A 20,287-nucleotide genomic window follows, 5' to 3' on the forward strand; every position below is an offset into this window, starting at 1 on the left:
ATGAGTTACGTGCATATTTAACATGTATGACTACAAGTATGTCTGTCATTTAAGATCAACTCAAGCGGATGGGGTGTCAGTCTCAGAACACAGATGAAGACCATACAGCAACCAGACCAAATGAACTATCATTGCCAAAGTTATTTCCCAGAGATCAAATTCTGATCAGGAACTTTGTCTGCAAATGGCATCAACCTAGATGTAATGGTCCTATCATCATAGAGGACTACACACCATAGGCAGTGAAGGTTTTAGGGAGACATGCTTGGATATTCTTTGGCGACGTGAAGATCTACACCGGCGAGACCGCATCACCCCCACCCAATTCAGAAGCAAGCCACGTAGAAGAAGTTCAGCATGTGCAGACTAGATTGATGACAAGGAAGAAGGACGCAGAGACTGTCTAGTAGACAGATAAAGAGGTTCATTGGACTGTGGACCTTCAGAGACACTGATTGTAGCTGCTAGGCAAGGAGTGAAAAAGCTATTGTTCTTGAGCCACAGGAGCTTTGTAACATTTGACTGAGACATATTGAAGTCTTGAAGGGAAAATAAATGCCAGACCTAGAGTTAATCTTTGACGATTGGAAAAGAGAGCAGTTCCCTGATTCCTTTCTTACTGAGTTTCTCTTTGGAGGCGCCCATGGTGATGCCGAATGGCAACGTTCATCAGATCATTCTTGCTGTTTTCCTCTTCATTCTTCGTGCATATACTTCATTGGTTGGGAGAACTGTTAACGTACACATGTTTTTGCAAGTCCTGGAAATGGTCCAATTATGAGGAGACTGCTCGCAGTCATAATCGAGCAAATCCTCCAGCCTCCTCAGTTCTGTACAGCAAGTACAGATGGTCCTGTCTGACGAAATACGTGCACAAACTGCTTGGAATGGTGTTTTATTTCTTGATTGAAGAGCATCCTTATCTTGTCGGAAGACAAACCAATTCTTGTGTATTCCAGAGGGATCATAGGAATTGACCTTTGATAAACTGGCTGATACATGAAATTTGCAGGCAGATCTGTTTATTGCCTGACACATCTTGTTGAGCTCATCGATAGATCTATCGAGTGATGATATTCACAACTCAACATCCTTGGTCTTTGACTATTTGATGGAAGCACATCCTCATTTGGTTTGGCGAAATACAACTTTTTTGTGTTCATTCGAAATCCTATCAACCGTCCTGCAATAAGCCAGCTGTTAGTGGAGCAGATACAGCAGTTGCCAGCATATTTTAAGAGATTGCCCGGTTAAAATTTGGTTTTTCCTTCCTTAAAAGTAATCATAAGCACTATGGGCAACATTGATAGCAACACAAACGTGGCAAATAACGAGAGAGTACCACGACGTGCAAGAAGCTATTGTTTTATAAAATGGACATAATGGTATATAATATATACATGAATCATGTTTATTGTTATTCTTTTCTCTCACACAGTACATGCTTTCTATTATGTGGTATTAGCCTATTTGACCTAAACCATTTGACCCTTTGACCAAACTGACTTTTTCTGAGTGGTCCAAATTGACCTTTTTTTGCATCCGGCCAAATTGACCTTTTTGTTTTAGGTCAAATAGGTTAATACCTACTTACCTGAACATGAGGTGCAGAGGTTGCGGAGCGGTCCTCTGCTCCTCATGTTCATGTAAGTAGGTCAAAAGGGGGTTGCGGGGGTGTCCCCTGCATCCTTAACAATGGAGGTCAATTTGTTTTTAGGTCAAATTGCAGAGGGCAATTTGCACAAGGTCAAAAATACCCAAACCCCATTATGTAGATCCAAACAAGGCAGTAGTTCCTGCATATCTTCCTATGCAGCAGGAGGGTACAGATGTGGCCATTATAAGGCAGCCAAGGCCTTATGTGATTATCTCTACTGCAGTGGTACATGTGAAAGTGTCAAGTCCTGTGACTGATAAGTCTGGGCATCCCTTTGGGGGGAGGTCGGCTTTGCAAGTTTTTCATGATTCTTGGATACCTTCGTATTATGCCAATAGGAAGAGACCTTATGCGACTACAGCAGTAGCACATGTTAAGACAAATGTCCCAGTAGTTCCTCTAGTGAGACGGAATTATGCTGATATGCTTCATGAGATGATTATAGAAACTCATGAGGTAAAAAGGAGACCTAAGAGAAGTACAAGGGAGGATGATCATGAGCTAAATGATTATCTAGATAGCACGGCACATTTGTGAAACAATATGTGGTATCAGCACATGAAAGAGGTAGGAAGGAGAACCTCAAAGGAGGAATGCAATGCAATGCATATGCACCCCTGCCTTACAGTGTGGGAAAGTCTAAGATATTCATAGCCATTGAAATAGATGGTCAGACTGCACACTGTCTATCTTGCATTGCACCCTGCCTAGCCAGAGGGTAGTTCATGGGCCGAACAGACTCCTTAGTATAGGCAACAGAATGGACAGCTCCAGATGAAGATGATTATGTTCAAGACACATGGACAAGAGCAAGAGCATACACCAGGAACCATTTGATAAGATATGAACAGCCGGGAGTGAAAGGGGCTGGAATCAGATAGAAAGTGAACAGAAGACTTGAAAGTTCAGGAAAATCTGCAGAAGAAAACCGAAGATGGAAGAACAGATACCAAATGCAGATTTGGGTATCAGTACTTTCTCCAGATGGATGGGAGGAAGGGGTAGCAATCTGCAGAGTGTGGGTAGTAATTGGATGCTACAAACTGACCATTGACATTGTGGAGAATGGATGCAAACCCTTATGGCCGAGACTTGGCAAGTTACTGACATGGGTCGAAGATAAAGGAGGGCCCTTGCAGATGGTACCTGTGGATAGTGCAAAACTATGCTTTAGAGACAATAGCACAAGAAAAGTTGGAGAGGATCAGAAGTGTGGTCAAATCTTTGACGTGCCAGGAAGGAGCATTAGAACAGCAGTGAACATGGATCACTACTGGGCTTGTGGATCCAGAGTGTATATGAAGCTGCCCGAAGATTGGGGAGGACTATATTCTATACTGAACGTTCATGTTCCTGCATTGGTGATTCCTAAAAGTGATCTGAACATTGGTGATTTTCCAAAAGCAGATGCTCACCTGAGGTAGAAGAGATCTGTTGAGCTCCTGAATCGAATGAAGAGAGAGAACTATTTCTCAGCCAACTCAATAGAAGCGTTTGATTCCATCCCATATGAACACAGATTATTTAGTAAGATTTCATCGATATTCACGATAATCATCATGCCCAGCATCCAGACAGATGTACTAACCTTGTGTTTCCTTGTGAGCTCTCCTAACGTCCTCCCCACCTTTTGTCCTCACAGGCCGGTGGGTGAGACAGAAATAAAACGGCATTAAACTGAAAGACTGTGTCTGAATCAAGACTAAAGGCTTCTGGGACCCAGCATCAATGCTAACAATAAATCACCAAAGAAACACAAAGTTAGTCCATATGCTAGATAACACGTGCTATCCTGCACATTAAGAAACAATTAGCAAAATCAAAAATATGATTGTTTTTCATAACTAGGTCCGGAGAAGAAATCTTGGCTTGAAAGAAAATATTTTCACAAGTGCCTCCTGGCTGACAAAACCACGCATTGACCGCAAAAGCAGAATAGAAATAATTTCGCGGCACAACGGAATTCATGAAAAAGAAGTGATCTTCCACTTCCCCCGCTATAGAAACCAACCTTTAGTCCAACCACAAGAGCATATAAAGGTCAGTGAAAAGTTGAGAAATGGGAAATAAAAAAGCCCAACTCACACAAACCTTTACCAAAAGAGTTTTTATCGGGTTCTTTCGTTGTAGACCAAGCATTAACACAAATTCCGCTTCTCCATTCTTTACAGCACGAAAAAAAAGTTTGAAACATCTGGGATTTGTTTTTTGAACTTTTTGTCAACTGAAAAACAATATATGGTCCTGAAGAGGGCCACAACTAAAACAGCAGAACACCAGGGATGGTGTTGATGTAATCTGTGTGCCGAAACATATGTAGACATCCCACAGACACTACAACTAATATGTCTTTTCTCCGCAGCATTAGAATTTTATGTTGTATACTTAGAGTATCCTTCCCCCCGAAAAAATTGTAAAAGAACCAAAACTGTTTGAAATAGTTTCCCAAGGTGATCTGTTACAAATGTCATTATACTAACTCTAGACACCACTAGTAGAATATGTGTTTTTGCTGGACTTTTTAACCTTTGAGTTTTTCAATTTGCTTCAAGTTTATGAGGTGTCTTGCGGAAAGCACCCATCACATATATTTCTTTGTGTTATCAATATTTCTTTGATTAAAAAATGTGTTTTTACTTTGCCTACTCTTTGGAAAACAATGTTTGTTTTATGTGATTCCTTGATAGACAAAACAGATAATCTATCACAATTTCCTCCCCTTTTTCCCTGACCCAAGTGCAAGGTGGACTAAAAGTGGGGTAATTGAGCTCTTTTGCGTGTTTTTTGACACTTCACAACTTAGTCCCTACTTTTAGCTCAATCCCCCTTTAACAAAAATTTGGGACTCAACCCTTTTTTACGCCTATTTTAGGACAACCCCGTTGTTGTTGGGTTCAACTAAAAGCGCTGACTGCCATCAGCCTTCCTCTATCTACAAGTCATTAGTAGGTGGAAACTCCATTGATTATGGAAACTGTGAACCTTGTATCCTTCACAGATGTGTACTATCAAAAAATAATAAACCAACCATTAACAATGATCCCTATTGAAACAAATGCAACCAAAAATATCACAGGGAATGATTTTGAGACATTAATTAAGAAAAAGAAGAAGCTAATCAGGACAGAATCCCACGGACAACTGATGCTAGCTTACTTAAAAGCTGGAATAATCCCGGAAGGCCTTCAGGTCAAAAATATTCCCCGAACTTTCATCGATAATGCAAAGTTCAAAGGAAAATTGAGCGGCCTTGGAAACAAATGTTCAAGGGACTGGCTTATTCTAATCATCGATATTGCCCAGGAAGAAACTAAAGGACAACAAGCGGAAATTAACATCTCAGAAGAAAAAATCAAATCGGATTGACAGGGTAATTCATAGAATTTCGCACAAAAGTGGCACACGCGGCTGGCGCACAGTGTCCCTGTGCGATACACTGCACCATCCGCGTGCGATAAAATCCATTTCATCGCACAGCGTATTCATGGATTTTAGCCCCCAAAACCAACCGTGGTGCAGAGTGGCGCAGCGACCCTGCAGCAGCACCAGTTACGCCCCCAAGAACGCCCTCGCGCAAGGGAAATCCATCAAAATCCCCAATTCATCGCAAATGTCTGCGCTAACCCTGGACCAGTTTACAGGGCTACCAAACAGCAAACGCCAAGCGGGGTCTGTGTATTACTGGGCTGTGCGGGAAGTTTCACACGCGATTGGCCCTGTGCGAGCGGGGTACGTGTATAACTGGGGAGCGCGGGAAGTTTCACACGCGATTTCAGCAGGGTACGTGTATTACTGGGGTGCGCGGGAAGTTTCACACGCGATTTCAGCAGGGTACGTGTATTACTGTGGTGCGCAGGAAGTTTTACACGCGATTGGCCCTGTGCGAGCGGGGTACGTGTATTACTGGGGTGCGCGGGAAGTTTCACACGCAATTTCAGCTGGGTACGTGTATTACTGGGGTGCGCGGGAAGTTTCACATGCGATTGGCCCTGTGCGAGCGGGGTACGTGTATTACTGGGGTGCGCGGGAAGTTTCACACGCGAATTCAGCAGGGTACGTGTATTTCAGGGGTGCGCGGGAAGTTCCACACGTGATTGTCCTGGGTACGTGTATTCCAGGGGTGCGCGAGAAGTATCACACGCAAATTCAGCAGGGTACGTGTATTTCAGGGGTACGCGGGAAGTTTCACACGCGATTCCATCAGGGTACGTGTCTTTCACGGGTGAGCGGGAAGTTCCACATGCAATTGTCCTGGGTACGTGTGTTCCAGGGGTGCGCGGGAAGTTTCACACACAAATTCAGCAGGTATGTGTATTTCAGGGGTGCGCGGGGAGTACTACACGTGATTTGGCCGTGTGGGTCCTCCCAGGGGTTCCCTCTACACCCTCCACGGCCCCTGCAGGCAGCCCACACCACAGGGGACTACCCTATACCCCTGCTCATGTCCCGCAGGCAGATCATCCACCATGGGCATGCCCCTTGTTAAGCGGAAACCTGTGCAGTTTCCTCTGGGACCACTGCAAAAGATTTATGCCTACAGGTGTTTGGCAGTAAACCCACTTGGTAGCAGTCTGTACCACACAGGTTCACCTGGTAGCTGTGGCTGAGCAGTCAGACTTCCCTCAAGAAGAGTTAGGCAGTATGTGGAGTATACAAGATAGGGACATTTACACAGTAGAACAAGCAAACACGGAACAGAGCTTGGGTGTAACGATACATAATTATTTATTTATAAAAACACATCTATGAAAAACACACTGGCACTAATACGGCAAACAACTTCAATTACAATTACTATAAGTATCTCACTCCTCTAACAATAGTTCGACAAGTCTATGTTCAACGGCACCACTTATTTGCAGACAGAGGTGAATGCTTTAACCTAGATGGCACTCTAATATTCGTTAGAACGGGAGAGAAAAGGCAGGGTATGAAACCAACTCAATACCAACACTTTTACGCAGCAAGTTACAAGGCAAGTAAGGCAGGGTCTACTGTGGATCACAAAGTTCAGAGGCCAGGCCCACTCGGATAGAGGCAAGGCGATATGTCCCAAAAAATATCACAGTGGACATGCACTTCGAGTCTTTGTAGCAAATTGTCACAGAAAGGTTGGACCAGTTTAGAACAAAAAGTTAAGAAGGTCTGGAGGCGACCCAATGGAAAGGCAAGGATTCAGACACCTCACGCTAACCGTCACAAGGGAAGCCAGGCGGACACGGTACCTTGTATGTGGAGAGACAGCTCCGGCGGGGGCAATTGTTCCTGGTGGTGGATGCAAGTCGGATCTTTGCCAAGAGATGAGATGATCTCGTCGTCAAAGGAAAGTTGAAGATCGTTGCACCACCAGGGAAGAGACTAGCCGCGGAGTGCTCCGTCACAAGGCACCTCCTTTTGGTCGCGGTATGGGCTAGTGGCTATCCGGTTGCCGGGGTGCTCAGCACGGGCAATTCGACCACTACGCCCTGGAAGCGAAGAAAAAGCAAAGGGGACTGGTTGTTCCCACCAGTCAGGGGAAGAAGACTCTCCAGCCGGGAGATCTCCTCTGTCGTTGGGAAGTGGTGAGTCGGTTCAGCAGGGCTCCACCGGAGGTGTCGTCATTGCAGGTCGGCTCAGCTTTACCCTCGTCGGATTCTTAGGTCTTGTGGCGACTTCTGAAGATCCAGTCCCAAAAGCCCTGCTTTTATGCAGCAAACCCCCATTCATTCAGCCTAGTTGTCAATCAAAACACGCTAAGTGGTGAGCGGGGTGGCTCACCACTTGGGCCAATCACAACAGAGTGCGACTTGAGTTGGCAAGGCAACTCAGTCCATGGTGCCTAAACCCCCTCCCACACCCCCTGTGGTACCCAGACAGAATGGCACCACTCTGGAGGGCTTCGGTGTAGAAGCCCGCCAAAAGTGAAACAAAGGGCTCAACCTTTGGTTCGGAGTTACAGAGGTGAACACAGACGCCATTTTAAAAACCGAGTTCTGGCAGAAAATACCGACCGGTAGATTTATTTAAGACAAATAAACCGGTGGTATGTTAGAGACTAACGGGAAAAAGTATTAGCCTTCAACAATGGGAAGAATCCCATACAATTATATTCGGGGTCGAATATAACCAGTAGTTTCCACTGCCACCAGCCAAAACTCGACGAGGGGAGACGAGACAATGCCCCCTCGAATAACAGACCCAGGGGTAATCGAATTACCCCTACTAGTACGTCCACAATAGGATGGTTTGTACTAGTTCTGTTAGTAAATTTAGGTCTAGTAAAGCCGATGGTGACTTTAATTGCCCTGGGAGACAGTAGTCAGTCCCAGGGTATGGAGTCTAGGGTGGGGGTCCTCTAGGACGCCCCAGTGTTACGGCACAAAGGGTGCGGTGTAACACACATAGTAAAACACATGAGACCCTATGGAGTGAAAGACCCCATAGCCCATAGAACACATTGACATTCACAGGAATTAACCACATTCATGTCCAAGAGTGGGAGAAAAGAGTCTCACTCTTGGCAGGATGGGAAAAAACAAACTCCAGAAATCCAGCAAAGCTGCTGGGGGACTCACTAGGTTAGGAAATTCAGCCTAAACAGAGAATTCTCCCTAACATCCCCCAGCCAAGCCACATGTCACCCTGCACTACTGATCAACAACGCATGTCTCCCAGCACCCCCACCCCCCAGCACTGTGGGGCACCTGCCAGCAGGCCCCCACTCATGTCCCCCTGCACCACCCCCACCCCCAGCACTGTGGGACACCTGCCAGCAGGCCCCCACTCATGTCCCCCTGCACCCCCACCCCCCAGCACTATGGGGCACCCTCCACCAGGCCCCCATTCATGTCTCCCAGCACCCCCACCCCCCAGCAGTGCAGGGCACCTGCCAGCAGGCCCCCACTCATGTCCCCCTGCACCCCCACCCCCCAGCACTTGGGACACCTGCCAGCAGGCCCCCACTCATGTCCCCCTGCACCCCCACCCCCAGCACTGTGGGACACCTGCCAGCAGGCCCCCACTCATGTCCCCCTGCACCCACACCACCCAGCACTGTGGGGCACCCTCCATCAGGCCCCCACTCATGTCCCCCTGCACCCCCACCCCCCAGCACTTTGGGGCACCCTCCACCAGGCCCCCACTCATGTCTCCCAGTACCCCCACCCCCAGCACTGTGGGGCACCCTCCACCAGGCCCCCACTCATGTCACCCAGCACCCCCACCCCCCAGCACTGTGGGGCACCCTCCACCAGGCCCCCACTCATGTCTCCCAGCACCCCCACCCCCCAGCAGTGCAGGTCACCTGCCAGCAGGCCCCCAATCATGTCCCTTTGCACCCCCACCCCCCAGCACTGTGGGACACCTGCCAGCAGGCCCCCACTCATGTCCCCCTGCACCCCCACCCCCAGCAGTGCAAGACACCTGCCAGCAGGCCCCCACTCATGTCCCCCTGCACCCCCACCCCCCAGCACTGTGGGGCACCCTCCACCAGGCCCCCACTCATGTCCCCCTGCACCCCCACCCCCCAGCACTGTGGGGCACCCTCCACCAGGCCCCCACTCATGTCTCCCAGTACCCCCACCCCCAGCACTGTTGGGCACCCTCCACCAGGCCCCCACTTATGTCTCCCAGCACCCCCACCCCCCAGCACTGTGGGGCACCCTCCACCAGGCCCCCACTCATGTCTCCCAGCACCCCCAGCCCCCAGCAGTGCAGGGCACCTGCCAGCAGGCCCCCACTCATGTCCCCCTGCACCCCCACCCCCCAGCACTGTGGGACACCTGCCAGCAGGCCCCCACTCGTGTCCCCCTGCACCCCCACCCCCAGCAGTGCAAGACACCTGCCAGCAGGCCCCCACTCATGTCCCCCTGCACCCCCACCCCCCAGCACTGTGGGGCACCCTCCACCAGGCCCCTACTCATGTCCCCCTGCACCCCCACCCCCCAGCACTGTGGGACACCTGCCAGCAGGCCCCCACTCATGTCCCCCTGCACCCCCACCCCCAGCAGTGCAGGGCACCTGCCAGCAGGTCCCCATACATGTCCGCCTGCACCCCCACCCCCCAGCACTGTGGGACACCTGCCAGCAGGCCCCCACTCATGTCCCCCTGCACCCCCATCCCCCAGCAGTGCAGGGCACCTGCCAGCAGGCCCCCATACATGTCCCCCCAACACCTCATGACGATCCATAATCATGGCCCCCATGCCCACCCAATACACTGCCTACGCCACCCCAGTCCGAACACACAACCAGGTATGACATCCACCCGACAAAGAAATCACCAGCACATGATGCATCCCAAATGGTAAGTCTGCACATCAACACATATCCGTCAAACCCACACAATGACAGCATGTGAATGATAGAACACACATTGTGACATGCATGAAACCAAAGAGAGAATACCACACATTGAAGTACAAAATTATAATGTATTAAACAGAGAAGCAAGGCAATGAAATGGAACAGAAGAAAATGGAAATAATAAATGAAATCCAGCATGTCCAATAAATGAAAAAGATGCATGAAAGGCAATCCAAAAGAAAGTCTCCAAAGTGTCAGTCTGAGAAAATAAATCCAATGTCCCAAAATAAGAAAAAACCATTGATCCATGTGAAAAAAAAATCAAAAATCCAAATCCATTGTCAAACTATGTACAAGGTGAACATACAGGGTCCATGTGCCCAATCCTTTAAATGAAACCTATAAAATAAAATACTACCTAATGAAGAACTATATACAAGAAGTTGGGGCATTGTCCAAGCGCCCCAAAACAAAACAAAACCGAAAGGAAACTTAACACTAAAGAACTATTTACAAGGGCAGCAGGCTAGTCCGACCGCTCACTTCGGGATGTTCCGGGCCAGGGCATCATCAAACTCCTGCTCAATGTCCCGGAGGCAGTCCTCCTCCATGGCCCCGAGGGTCCGCAGAGCCGACGACATGTTCTCCTCCAAATCCCTGGGGATTGCCTCGAGGCACTCGGCCCGCCTCAGGGCCCTCCGCATGGAGTTCTCCGCCCTGACCATCGTGAGCCGTGCCTCTTCCGCCTGCTGCCGCTCTGCTTCTATGGCGTGGCCCAACCACTGCCACACGGAAAACACTTCCCGTCCTGGGTTCTCCTGCCCTCCGGCAGATGCCTGCCCCTCTGATGTCGAAGGCCCCGAGCCATCATGGCTCCCACCTCGTTGCTGCTGCTGCTGTGCCTGTGGCTGGCTCCTGGCTCCTGCTGCCTGCACATCCTCCACCGGCCGGGGTGCAGTCATTGATGTGGCCACCCCTGCTGGACGTCCGACTCCCGACTGTGGCAGGGATGTGTCCTCCACCAGCCTGGCCGCACCGTCAGAGGCAGCACCACAGGGCACCCAGGTGACAAATGGGTGGAAAGATGGCACAGAGGACGACTGGTGCATAGGGTGTTCAGTTGAGGAGGGGGTCGGAACAAGCTCCAGCAAACGTAGGAATACGGCCTGGTGACGTGTCCCAGTAGGCCGACGCGGTCAACGAGCCATTCGAGATGACGTGCAGTCTCCTCATGAAAAGACTGCAGGTCACCTTGCATGGCCCGTTGATGCAATGCCACACCAGTCAGGACAGGCTCAACCCGTACCTGGATAGCCAAGTCCGCAGGCAGAGGAAGGCCAGTTGTTGTAAGCTCAACCCCTGCCTGAAAACGGGTCTGGACGTAGGCATCCCTGCTGGTGCAAGATGATGCAGTGACAGGATCAGGGACAGGATTGCACACAGGCACCTCCGCGGCGGCCTGTGCTGCCTCCTGCCACTGGTCCTGCACTGCACCACTAGCACCAGTGGAATCCCCACCTCCAGACCCCATCTCTGTCGCTTGCAGGGCCTCCTCCTCCACCAAACACCCAACCAACCTGGATGACTCTGTGCCATCTTCCCCCATTGGGCCCTGTGGGGTCCCAGCTGCCCCTTCTGCTGCCGAGGAGTCCACCTCCGACCTCCGCCTCTTGGACCTCCCCCCGGCAGCTGCGGCGTGGGACGCGGCACCGGACTCCTCACTGACCGACGAGATGACAACCTGGGAGGGGAGCCGGGCCTTGCGTCTCCGGCTGAGGTGCAATCCCTGCCGCTGTGCTCCACAGCACCTTCTCCGTCCTCTTCATCAGTTGACGCTGCAGACAGGGAGAAATAAAACACAGGCATCAGGGCACTGTACAATGGACACATACACACATGACAGTTGTACATGAGTGGCATTTGGAAACCTCAGACATGGCATCACATTTGCCAACACACATGTCATTTCAACTCGCACACATGAGCCATACACAGCCATATTGCAACAGCCAGTACCATCCACACACATACAACAGCAGGAGCAGGCAAAGGTGAGCCAGACATCACATGCAACACAGGGAGTGCACTACACATGCACACACACCACCACACTTGCATGCATGTGTACATCTCTGCCAACTGTCGCAGTGTTCAGATTGGCATCCATGTCACATCTGCCAGTCAGGCTTCCACATCTCGCTGTCACATGCATACATGTTGCATCACTGTTGCGCCCTTGTCAAATACATGCACATGTACACAGTGCTGATACATGCAGCTGAAATCAACATCCATGTGTGACATCACGAACATGCCTACTTACATACACATTCATCCAAACATGTGTGCCCACACATCTGCATTTGGCATGCAAGCCTACACACACAAGCACCATCCATGTCTCACACATGAGAGCCCTCACATGTGTTAGCCTCACGGCCCTGTACACCCCCCTATACTTGGCCCCATAAAAACACATGTGCAACTTGCACACTACTGGCACACTACCACACGCACAGCTTACAATCATGATGCATGTACACTTACCGCTCGACTCCAGACGCGTCTGCCTCTCAAGGACCTGGACGTGGAGCGCTGGGGATATACGTTCCAGGACCCTCATCTGATCGTCCGACAAGTAGCCCCGGCGCCCCTTAGCATCCGCTGCCTTCAAGAGGCGCCGGGCCTTGTTGAGGGTCCTGGACCTGAAGTCCTCCCAGCGCTTCTTGACATGATGGAATAGTCGGACTGCCACCCCCTCTGCGTTGATGGCAGTCACGATGTCCGTCCAGATCCGAGTCCGTCCTTCCTTGTCGGCGCGCAAACTTCCGAAAGAGGGCATCATACTGCCCCAGGACTTGCTCCACCAGGACACCATCTTCGGTGGCAGTAAAGCTGGTGCCCCTCTGGCTCTCTGGCCGGGGGTTGCCAGTGGTGTCAGATGTTGCAGTGCCCGACATGACAACCCCAGAGGCAGGAGTGGGTGGGCAACTGGGTCCTGGGGCTGGTTTGTGGAGCGATGGAATCCCAGTCGGGAGTCTTCGGTTCCAGCAGGGGTGGTCACAGCAACAGCACCCCTGGCTGATGTGCAGGCAGCAAATGGCAGGGCACGTGGGCAGTAGGTAATCATGCAGCAACAGATGGCAGGTGGGAGCATGCTCGGGGCTCTGGGGGCCAGTAATTCGTCCTTCTGGGCAGGAGCGTGGTCTTCCGTGTGCTTACGCGTGGCCAGCTTGATACAGAGTGATTTGGCACATGAAAATCAAGCACGTCTGCGTGTAATTCGTGGAAAGGGCCTTAGAGCGTAAGCCCGTCAGCACATGTACGCGAATTCATTGGCCCAAGGGCCCCCAGCGTGTAGGCGCGTCTATGACGTTACCTGCACGTGCGTTTTCCATGGCGCATAGAAAAAATAAGCACGTCAGAGTGTCATAGCGTGCAATTGGTAGAAAGGGCCTCAGCGCGTATGTGACGTGCGTGTGCAGGCGTTTCCCTATGACTGCACGTCAGAGTGTCAGCTCGTGTAATTTGAGGATAGGGCCTTAGCGCGTACACGCGGAAGTGACGCTGGACGTGTGGGCATGTTTAAAAGGTATGTGTAGAATGCCATTTCCTTGTACGTGCTTTTCGTGAGAGCGAGTGGGTGAAATCTGTACTTCTTGTCGGTTCACACGCGATTTACTTCACAGCGTTCCAAGTTCGTACTTCCTATTACCTCTGACAGCTTTTTCTCTTTTTGTCTTTTTCCTGGGCCTGTTTCCTCAAACAGCGTTCACTTCTTCTGTTGTCCTGTCTCCTCAGACAGCGTACAATTCTTCTTTTGGCAGGGGTGTTGCCAAAGCGCACACGCGCGTATTTTTCACGTGATTTTTCCTGGCAGACGGTGAGTCACGCACATATTTAACATCTGTGCTTGCCCCGTGTGTTGCATACCCCTTCAGAGGTCAGTCTAGGCAGCGTGTGACAAGCATACGTTCATTTTTGTGTTTCTGGGTGCCACAGCGCAGTGCAGGTTTATTTTTCCACGCACGTGGTCTAGGAGGGGTTGCGTGCACATTATCTCCCGTTTTTGGGGTGCCTGTGCATTGCGTGACCTGTCATCTTCCCCCAGGGGTCACATACAGCCTTGCCAGAGCACTAGGGTACGAATTCCATCTAGTACCCTACCCCTTTGACCCCCAATTGCCCAGGACAACATCAGTGCCATGGTTGGGAGGCGAGCACTCGGTAAGGGTGGCAAAGGTGGCCGAGCCTCAAGAGGTGGCCATGGTGGATACGGTAGGGGACGTGGCCGGGACTTGCAGGGTGCCCCTAGCCCCCCATGTGTGGGTGACGAGTCAGGGACACCCATGCCCCCCCCGGTTGAGGGTAACGTGGCTGACACCATCCCTGCTCAGCCCTTGTTGGACCAGCCCATTGTGGCACCAGACCTGGCACAGGGTGACTCCATGGCTGACTTCCAGGTCAGCAGGTCTAGGCCACGTGTGGCGGTGCACGTTGGTGTCACCAGGCCACGTGGATCAGGGGCAGCTATGTCATTTTCTGCCCGGAGTAGGCAGGGTGGGGAGGCTGCAGGGGCAGCTGCGGCTCCATCCACCCCAGCTCTGAGTCTCCCAGCCAGGACAGAGTCGGTCCCAGTCCATCCTGCTGACGTTCCCCCTGACTACATCACACTTCAGCTAATGCCTGCACCAAGTCCCATGGTGAGTGTTCATTCCCACACTCCTAGTCCACAGTCCACCAGGGCTCCTGCCCCTAGTGTCCAGAGCGGCGTAGGACACTCAGGATCCCCACCACCTTCCAAGCAGAAGAGGAAGAGTGCTTGTCCAGTACAGGATGATGCCCCAGACACGGCTACACAGTCCGGCCCACCAAGGAAGCCCAGCTTCAATCATGCCGAACTTGATGCACTTGTGGAGTATGTGTCCGCACATGACAGCGAAATGGTGATTACTGCAGGATGCAAGACCACACCTGCACAACGTCAGCACACTGGCAGACCATCGCGGACATCATAAGTGCCCTTGGATTCATGAGGCGCACAGCTAATGATTGCTACAAGCGCCGGAATGACCTTAAGCGCAGGGCAAAGAAAAAGCTGGCCTCAAGTCATGCCGCAACTCTAGTGACTGGAGGTGGGTCTCCAGCAGAGGACATAGAACTCACTCCACATGAGTATGTTGCTGGGACGTACGTCACGGAGGAACAGATCCAAGGCGTGGGAGACCTGTCAGATTACGAGGCATTGTCCGGTGAGTGCACATACATGTGTGTGTCATCCATGTGCATGGTGTGTGTGTGAGGGCTTCTGATTGAGTGCCAGGTGAGGGTGTGTGTGCCTGAGTGGTTTGGGTCACCCATGTGCTTCATCCAATACATTCTGTGCACCAGGATTTGGGTATTGCAGTATCCCTTCTGACAACAGTAGACATTCAGCCCAACCTCACGCCAGTTGCCCTTGAAGTGTCATCTTGCCACAACATAGTTGCGTATTATTCTGTGTATATTCAGGCTGATTGTTTGCATTCCACCACTTTCACTAGGCATTTCTCAGTCCTATTGTCACATGTGTGACATGGCTATGGTACATGCCATCTGTGTGATGGCATGTGTCATGTATGTGTATTGGACATGCCAATCACAGGCCAATGTGTGATGGCACTGCTAGCCAGCATGCAGCAAATGTGTTGGTTTTCCATCTTGGTGTCATCAATGTGTGCCATTTGCCTCCCCTTCATACGCAGTGACGGTGCATGCATGGGAGGGTTATAGTCATGTGGGACATGTGTCAATGAAGTACTGTTTCTGTTGCTTCTCAGCCCTAATTGTGTGCCATGGTGCTAATGCCTGTTCCCATTTCTTTTCTTTCATGTATTTGCAGGGGATGACACACTTGATACTGCTGGGGTTGTGGAGATGGTGCAGACCCAGGAGGGGTCTCAGGCCCGACCGAGCACCAGTGAGGGACGTGGTGTGGTGGTGGGTGAGAACCCACACTTGCTGCAGACAGTCATCTCAAGGGGTCTCTCTGGGTGCACCTCCCCCGAGCTCTATTCAGGTGTCGATTCGGATGATAAGACCTATGTGCGGTCGCAGGTAAGTGTTTCTGGGAGGGATTCTGTACTGTCCAACCCACCTGCACCAGGGGTAGAACCCTCAATGGGGATGTCAGTGTTGGTAGGTCCGCCTTTGGTGGTTACGGATGCAGGGTCACACTCCGCAACATCTGATCCTGTTCCTGGGCCAGCAGATCAGAGAGGGAATGCAGCCCTGCATCCTCAGGCAGTGCCGGCACAGCAAGGCGCAGTTCGCCTTGCCCCAGACAGGTGTGGTGCCCGCCGACACGGTGGCCGTACACCACCTGGCAATACCGCATGGGAGCAATCCATATACGGTATGGCAATCCAACAGGCAGCATCATCTGAGATGATGGCTCAGGCCATGGATAGGGTGGCCACTTCCATTGTCCCCCAAGAAAGTCTGATGGAACAACTACAGCAGGCAACAGACTCCATTTGCCAGTCACACAGGGAGGACATGTTGGCGTCCAAAAGGGACAGACGGGCGGCACTGGAGACTCTGCGGGAAGCCATTTCTATTGAGTCCCAGGGCCACAGGGAAGCCCTGAGGGTGGAACTCTGTCAGCTCAGGGTGACTCTTGTTGAGCTTGAGGCTTCAACTGACACGAGGACAGAACAGCAGCTGGAGCGGCTCACACGTACGCTCTCAGCTGAGATGCAGGCAACTAGGGAGGAGGTCCGGGCATCCCGTGAGTTTTTGCATGGGGACCTCCGCACGATTATCCTCCAGAACCAGACCTTCCACACCCGCATGCTTGCTGCCATGGAGGACCAGACTAGGGCTTTGCGTGGGCTGCCTCCCATAGTTCCACCACCTCCTGATGCAGCTGCAGAGGGTGAGGAGAGCGACAGCAGCGAATCTCTCACAATAGGGTAGCCGTGCAGGCCATGAGCCCATGGAGGTGTTTTTTTTTTGCAAGATCCACACAGGTGGGTTTTGGTGTGCACCTTGTCCTCGGACCACCTAGGTGGCCTCCCCGACCCCCCTGGCCCATTCATGGCCATTTTAGATTTTTGATTTTGATTTTTGATTTTTTTGACAGTGTGTTGCCTTGTGTGGCTCCCGTGGGCATATGCTGTATTGTGGCTGGGCACATGCAGGCTTGTCCTGAATTTGGGTTAGATGCTTGGGTTTGTGTGACACACACCCCTCCTGCTTCCCGTTTCCATGGGCTTGCAAAGGGTGTGCCCAAGTGACATTGACTTACACAGTGACGTTGGACTCCCATTTGATGTGTGGGCAGTCTGTAGTCAATACTGTGTGTACATTCCTAGTGCATATTGTTGTTGTATTGTACACTACATGGTGTATTGATATGTGCCTCTGCATTCATCTCAGCCTCCTAATTTGCAGGTCCATTTCTCATGTCTTCACAAGGCGGTCTACTTTGGAAATGGAGTCCATGTTGTAAGCAGTGCACCTACACTTTTGCGTGGCGCTAACACTGTACAGTTGGAAGTGTTGGAAGTGCTGGCATTATCAGGTAGTGAGACTACCATTTTTTTAAATCCGTACTGTCATGTTTATGGTAGGTTGGAGGTTGTGGAGGTGATTAGTATTATTGGTAAATATTTGGTAATGTGTGTTGTTGGTCCTGCATTACTGTGAGCATTTCATGTGTGGCCAGTTTCCATTAGGGACACTGTAGTTTGTGACACTTGTGTCATGTTGTGGGGATTAATTTTTTTGCTCTCACATAGCATGACATGCCATGGTGTGTTGTGTGGCGGCGCCGGGGAGGGGTTGGGTGACATAGCACTGTTCTCATGTTGTATTTAGCAAGTGGGTATTCATTTTTGCTGCATAGAAGTGTGTCTTTTGATGACACTGCATTGGTGGTGTTTATGTAGGTAGGGATGCACACATTGTGACACTTCCAGGTGAAAAATCTCAGGCTGCTATGGTGCCCTTAATTCATCAGAATTGGCAGATTGAGCCATCATTGATTGTCAGATGGTATGTGCCAGGGCTGTGTGCACTCCACAGGGGTGTGATTTCTATGTGAAGTAATTAGCCACCAGCTGCGTACGGGCTGCCTCACCCCGTGCCCTTTCCCCTCCCATGCGCAGCGGGCGTGCATGTGGTTGGGGATGTGGGGGCACCACCATGTCCACAGCCAGGTCCCGGCGTGTTGCAACATTGTGCAGGACACATGCTGCCACTATGATCCTGCACACTACTGCGTATAACAGCTGCCCGCCAGAACGGTCAAGGGAGCGAAAGCGTGACTTGAGCACTCCGAATGTGCGCTCCAATATGCCCCGGGTTGCAATATGGGCTGTGTTGTATCTTACCTCGGGAGGTGTGATGGGGTCCCGAATTGGCGTCATCATGTGGGTGCTCAGAGGGTAGGCACTGTCCCCTGGGGAGGTGGTGATGGGGATCATTAGTGGGGTAGTGACATTACTCTGTATCTGTCATGCATGCGTGTGCTGTGGCATTTATACTCACCAAGCAGCCATGCATTGCCATGCCTCCCAGCTTCCATGTCCCGGTTTAGGGTTGACATCCTGTAAATGAAGCTGTCGTGGGTGGACCCTGGATAGTTGGCATATACTGAGGTGATGATTCCATTGGCATCACATACTACCTGGACGTTGATGGAATGCCAGTGATTGCGGTTTCGATAGATGTGCTCAGATGCCCTGGGGGGACGCAGAGCCACATGGGTGCAATCAATGGCACCTAGCACTTTGGGGAATTGGGCCACCATGTAGAAATCCTGGCTGACAGCCTGCCTTTCTGCAGGTGTTCTGGTCAGGTATATGTGCCTTGCGACTGATGGGCGTGCAGTGATGATGGCTAACACCTGGTGTAGGCACCGTGACTGTGTGGCCTGTGACACCCCCCCCACTATGGCACTTGTCCGCTGAAATGATCCGGTAGACAAGAAGTGCAGTACATTGAGGACCTTCTCCAGGGGGCTCAGTGCTTGGGAGCACAGGGTGGGTGATGTGAGGTCATCCTCCCACTCACTGACCAGGTCGAGTGTTATGTGAGGTGGAAACCTGTACCTCCCATACACCTGGTCATCAGGCATTCCAAAAAGGCTGGTTCTGGGTGTGAAGATTCTGGCCCTGACTATCCTCCTCCTGCGGTATCCCACAGCCACTGCTGCTAGGAACGGTATATTCATCCTGGCGCGTTTTTTGTTGTTTGCGCACACTTTTATGCTGCGCGGGACGTGCGCCTGCTTCATGCTGGCGTACGTGTTTCCGGATTGGACCTTTTTTTTTGGCGCGTTGTAGGCGACCGTGTAAATCTTCCCGCCCACCCCAGGAATTCACGTAACATGCTCTCCCAGGCCAAGTCGCGAGTGAATATTCCCGCCCACCCCAGGAATACACGTCCAGGCCCAGTCGCGTGTGGAAGTTCACGCAAACCCGTATTACACGTACCCTGCTGATATCGCGAGAGGAAGTTATCGCGAACCCCGTAATACACGTACCCTGCTGATATCGCGTGAGGAAGTTAACGCGAACCCCGTAATACACGTACCCTCCTGATATTGCATGTGGAAGTTCACGCGGACCCATAATACACGTACCCTGATGAAATCGCATGTAAGACTACCCGCGCACCCCTGAAATACACGTACCCAGGCAAATCGCACTGTTGGGGGTGCAGAGAGACATGAGGTGCAGGGAGACATGAGTGGGGGCCTGGTGGACATTGCCCCTGACTGCTGTGGTGTGGGGTTGCAGGGGGACAAGAGTTGGACATGAGTGGGGGCCTGGTGGAGGGTGCCCCTGGATGCTGGGGGGTGGGGGTGCAAGGAGACATGAGTGGGGGCCTGGTGGAGGGTGCCCCTGGATGCTGGGGGGTGGGGGTGCTGGGAGACATGAGTGGGGGCCTGGTGGAGGGTGCCCCTGGATGCTGGGGGTGGGGCTGCTGGGAGACATGAGTGGGGGCCTGGTGGAGGGTGCGCCTGGATGCTGGGGGGTGGGGGTGCTGGGAGACATGAGTGGGGGCCTGGTGGAGGGTGCCCCTGACTGCTGGGGGGTGGGGGTGCAGGGGACATGAGTTGGACATGAGTGGGGCCTGGTGGAGGGTGCCCCTGGATGCTGGGGGGTGGGGGTGCAGGGGGACATGAGTGGGGGCCTTGTGGAGGGTGCCCCTGGATGCTGGGGCGGGGGAGCTGGGAGACATGAGTGGGGGCCTGGTGGAGGGTGCCCCTGGATGCTGGGGGGTGGGGGTGCAAGGAGACATGAGTGGGGGCCTGGTGGAGGGTGCCCCTGGATGCTGGGGGGTGGGGGTGCTGGGAGA

This window comes from Ambystoma mexicanum, chromosome 6p (assembly GCF_040938575.1).
Source record: "Ambystoma mexicanum isolate Mex_15411 chromosome 6p, UKY_AmexF1_1, whole genome shotgun sequence".
Classification (NCBI taxonomy): domain Eukaryota; kingdom Metazoa; phylum Chordata; class Amphibia; order Caudata; family Ambystomatidae; genus Ambystoma; species Ambystoma mexicanum.